Source organism: Nuphar pumila, chromosome 1, assembly GCF_984573655.1.
Source record: "Nuphar pumila chromosome 1, dmNupPumi1.hap1.1, whole genome shotgun sequence".
Taxonomy (NCBI): domain Eukaryota; kingdom Viridiplantae; phylum Streptophyta; class Magnoliopsida; order Nymphaeales; family Nymphaeaceae; genus Nuphar; species Nuphar pumila.
In genome coordinates, this window is record NC_143249.1 from 172,728,094 (window position 1) to 172,733,431 (window position 5,338).

General features: G+C 34.8%; 1 pseudogene; it reads right to left on the reverse strand.

Moving 5' to 3' along the window:
- Positions 1 to 5,208: 5,208 nt before the first annotated feature.
- Positions 5,209 to 5,338, reverse strand: LOC149851295 (U4 spliceosomal RNA; annotated as a pseudogene).

Genomic DNA, 5,338 nt, shown 5'->3' on the forward strand with positions numbered 1-5,338 from the left:
CTCTTGTGCACCTACTAGTTTTTGTGAAACTAACCCATTCTATGGGTACATGTGATGATTAGGTACACCACGGGCGATGGCAAGATGGCTTCAAGATTTTCTTTTCCTCTTGACTGGAAGCATTACAAGATGAAAAGTCGTACTTATGGAATTTGATCTGAAATATGTCGCCCAAAATTTGATTAAGGGGAAAGTTATAGCCGATTATTTAGTCGACCTACCTATAGACAAGAAAACCAAAGTTAATGATGACTTTCCTGATGAAAATATCTTGGCAACAAAAGATGAGCATGAAGAAATTTGACATTTGTATTTTGATGGTTCTAAGGATATTAATCGATCCATAATCATATTTGTTATCATCACTTCCAGAGGTGAAAAGATCCCTTGTGCTATCAGGTTAGACTTTATATATATATATATATATATATATATATATATATATCAATAACATAGAGAAGTACAAAACCTTGATCCAAGGGTTAAAAACTCTAATTGAAGCAAGAGCCAAGAAAGTCCATGCCCAAGGTGATTCAATATTGGTAATTAGGCAAGTCACTAGGGCATGGAAGACCAAGCAAAAAGATCAGCTTCCTACGTGGACTTGGTTTTGGAGTTAATAAAAAATTTTGATTCTTGTGAATTCTCTTATATTAGAAAAGACAATAATCATTTTTCAAATAGACTGGCAAATCTTGCTACCATTATCAAAATGGAGTAGGGGTAGGATTAAACATAACTCTTAGTTAGAAATTAGAAAAGTCAGCCTCTAATGTGAGGAAGAAAGAAAGTTCAGAAGAGGTCGACTATCAGGTTGTAATGGTTTAGCTGGATCATTTAGATGAGAAAAGGCTTCTAGAAGCTAAGCATAAAGAAGAATACAAAAGAAGGATTGGGTGATACTATGCAAAGCACGTGATTGAGCGATTATTTCAAATCAACGATATGGTCATGAAGTTCATTCATCATACGGGGTCTCACCCCTTGGGAAAATGGTGCCTAAATTAGGAAGGACCATATGTTGTTAAACAAGCCTTATCTGGGAATTCATATCAGTTAAATAATTCCAAAGAAGTTGAATTGCCTAGTCCAATCAACGCCATATACTTAAAAAAGTTTTATTGCTAGATTGGATCTACTCTAAAACACTTTGCAAAAATATCCCTTCATATCTTATATAAATGTGCCTTTTAGGAAGAAGGATTAGAAATAAAATCGTGAAAACCCAAAATCCTGATGGAAAGGTTATCCTAAGGATAAAAGACAGGCGATAAACCAAAGTTGCCCAAATCATTTCATCTTAGGGATTTATAGAAGATAATTGTGAAAATTTATAAATAGATATTTTGAGTTCTGGATATAAGATCATATAGGACTTTCTTAAATAACCAACTCTATAAGACTAATATTAGGCTTAAGTCATCTTCTGCTTGGCCTTGCCTCTCAATTTTCTTAGGTCAGTCCCAGGCGATCGCAATCTCCAACCTTAAGTGGACCTCAGCTAGTAGCCAAACCAAGTGAGAGGTAAATAAGCTAAAAATTGGCCAAGTATATAAAACAAATGTGTATTCAAAGTGAGAAAAAAACTTGTCATACCCCTAAGCTTGGTATCCTTGTAAAGTTATCACACACTCATAGGTTCAAATGGTAATGGTTTTAAAAAATAAAAGAGCCAAAGCGATCACATACATAAAGAAAAATAGAAAGTGCCAGAAAGTGTTACACATGACAGAGTGGAAATTTTGCTTATCTAAAAAGAGAAAATGGGGAGGTTATTGGTTGGGGAAAGATCTGAATGGTGAACTGATTTAGGGTGAACCTGGACTTATCTCCAATATTTTCTTTCACAGGGGCATGAAAAATCTCTAAGGTAATTTTCCTATTCGGTGGCATATAGAGTAATCTCTGCAAAGTCAAATATGGCAGTCTCGTACTACATATATTTAATTTTGAGTTTCTATGACTAGTTGTCTCTTTATCCATATTAAGAATCAATAAGAAAGGTGATGATAAATGCCGAGCCAATCCTTCTTATTTTAGGATAACACTAAAATGAAGGTTGAAGCGGTCAAATTTTGAAATCGCATTCGAGTGAAAGCTCATTGAATTAAGGCAATTAGGGGCATAAATATGCACACACAAGTCACAAGTTTATGAAAAAGTGTTTTAAATATAAATTATTATTATTATTATTATTATTATTATATATCCCAGAGTCAAACAAGTTTACAAGAAATGTCATTCTTTCCCTGAGAAAAAAAGTATTGCTCACCCATTCCTCATGTATTCTTATGCTCACAATCACAAACATTCATTTGTCATGCATTTACAAGATAGGGAGATAGCCCAAAAACATTGCATTTTATATCAAAAGTTATAAATGTACATTATCTTTATCATTAAAATCGTAAGAGTATCATCTTTTGTACAGTCCAAAGAAAAGAAGAAGAAGGAGAAGAAGGCACGACTAGGGGTCCTCTCTCTCTCTCTCTCTCTCTCTCTCTCTCTCTCTCTCTCTCTCTCTCTCTCTCTCTCTCTCTCGACTCGCTATATGCATAATCATCTTCACCATCCATACTCATTGTCTGCTCAACAAGTCCTCAAGTCTCGGTGCCCTTGGTTAAAGATGAGATCTCTGGCTGGTCAATGCCACTCCTCATGGGTAGTGGAGTTCTTCCTCATAAAGAGAGCCCTTATTGTCCCAATCTGAAAACTAAGTGACTCTAGATTCTCTTAATGGAACACCAACAATACCTTTGACAAGATGCTCAACTCCTCAGTGAATCTCAAATCCTTGACAGTGAACTTGAGCTTGTCGTGGTACTTTGCATGCTTCCTCTTCTACACAAGAATTAAAAAAAAAAACTAGTGTCAGTGTCTAAAAACAAAATCATTCATTCATTAAAAAAAATTGCATGCATTCTCTTTTGCATCTTATTAACCTGCTTTCTTGCAAGAATCTGACTAATCCATTAGGAAACCTACCCAGTCCTATCTTAAGGTCATCTTGTAGATAGATGGGCATTAAGTCTATAGGTTGTCTCACATATTGATGAAGCAATTTGAAACCCTTTTAATGACCGCATAAACCATTTCATTATTTATGATCTTTAGAAGCGTATTTGGACATAATAATGTCAATTCAGATGTTTGTCTTATCTCAATGTTTTTGCCCAAAAGCTTGTCTTTTAAAAGTAGTATTTATCTTTTGTCAACTTGTCAGTCATCTTTTATGCGATCTTATGCGACAAGGTGTTTGTTTTATCTTTTGTCTGACCTTACTAAAAAAGACTTCTCACTCACATTGACCAAGTTCATGGAAAAAGCCTCATGTGAAAGAAGGTACCAGCTCTTTCATCAATTCATCATCGTTTAATAATACTTCTTTACATATATAGACAGACATAAAAAAAAAGGCTCTCATGTTGAGCTACGTACATGCCTTTAGCAACAACCCACAATGTCAGCCATCAATGTCTTCATCTTTTTACAAGATTTCTTTAAAAATATAATGTCAAAGATAATATTTTTCTCTTTTCAAAACTAGTGTGTCTACTTTTTTTGTTGTCAACTGAGCTTCACACACTCAACAACAAAGAAGGGCATATGTGGATACCCCAATTTTGATCGAGACATTTTGTATAACCAAAATCCAATGTTTTTGACTCGTACTAAAGTTACTAACTGCAACTTTATTTTTAGCCTTAAAATGACATTCTTAAGGTTTTTCCCAAAATATGAATTAAATTAGAGGATCTTAGCTTTTTAAAACAAGCTAAAATTAGGGTAATCTAGCATTGAAAACGAAAGTTATCATCAAAACAATTTAATTGCCCCTAACGACACATGGATTATCATTAACAGACCCTTGAAGTGTCATTAACAGGTAACCTAAATAGACATGTGTCTTCAATATTCTACTAATGACAGTGTCTTCAATATTCTAGTCACCATTTTCCTGATGACACGTGGATTGTCGTTAGAAGTGTGTATTGGTAGCGGCCCATTGGGTGAAAAAATGCATGCCATTTAGAGATGAGCCTCTGAAATTCTATCTCTATCTCACAAACTCATGAGATAAGATTCAATAAACTTAACTCTCATTCCTAGAATCCCAAATTAGCCATCTACTTATCTCTTTCCTAAATCCTAGGCTAGGAAACCTTTAACCAAATGAAAAGAGACTCTCTAATCATCAACGAATCAAATCTTGCCATCTCACTTTTGGATGGATCTAGATCCCCATATCCCAAAAATGTAGGAACCCTATTGGTATCCGTCAAAAAATCTATAAATAGAGTTTTGATCTCCCCAATTTAACATTTGGCACTTGAGATATAGAATTGCACTTACCCATAAGAAATTCTTACTCATCATAGCCTTCTAAAGCCTAGCACCCTAGCCTTTCTTAAGTAAATCTAGCCTAGCTAAACCTATCTTACCTATAGTACCCAGATCCTTTATCTCACTCAACTTTTTTTGGAGCTCATGTCTAGCCGTGTTCGAGTTCCACTGCGCTCGGCACCATCATAGGAAAGTGATACTTAAGTCCGAGGTGATATTTGATCTCAGCGTTTTATTTTATTAATTTTATTATTTTAAAGCATGATTTTTTTTAACTTTCGTATATTTGTTTGTGTTTCATTTTTTTTTTTTGAGCCTCGGTGGTGGCTCACACGATCAAACTTGTTTTCTTTTAGGATCCATGTATGATGTATGACCACTCGCAAGCTGAAATCCCATTGTTGAAGATTTCGAGCTCTTAATACAGTTGATCCCTTTTCAACAGAGGAGAAAATGTGCGTACCTTGAAGAGCAGACCCCAAAACTCTCCTCTCATATTCAGATCCGATTTTTGAATTCAAACACTTTTTCTAGATAAAACCCATCTTTTTTGGATTTTCAAACTTTGGGGATCCACACCCACATATGGGTTAAATCTAGTTGTGGGTTCGAGTTTTATATATTGGCTCGAGTTTAGGCTTATGTTATAATCAAGTCTCGAAATGAAGGTTTGGATTCATTTAGAAAATCAGATCTTAAAATGGGACCCACTAAAGAATACTTATACCTATTAATTTTCATGTGAGAATTGGGTCATGTTGCCGTAAATATATTTATTATGGATTTGATTCACATTTGACCAAATCTTATGCAAAACTAAAATATGGGTAAATCCATTTTGAATCCAAGTCTGATCTGTTTCATTCACTTGTAAGTTACTAAAATGTAAGGGTAAGTCGAGGTAAGTTCATAACATTTAAGAAGGTTTTCAACCAGCAATTGATGCGCCTTGGTTTTACCTCACTATCTGCATCGTTGCCCTAACTGCAAAGAT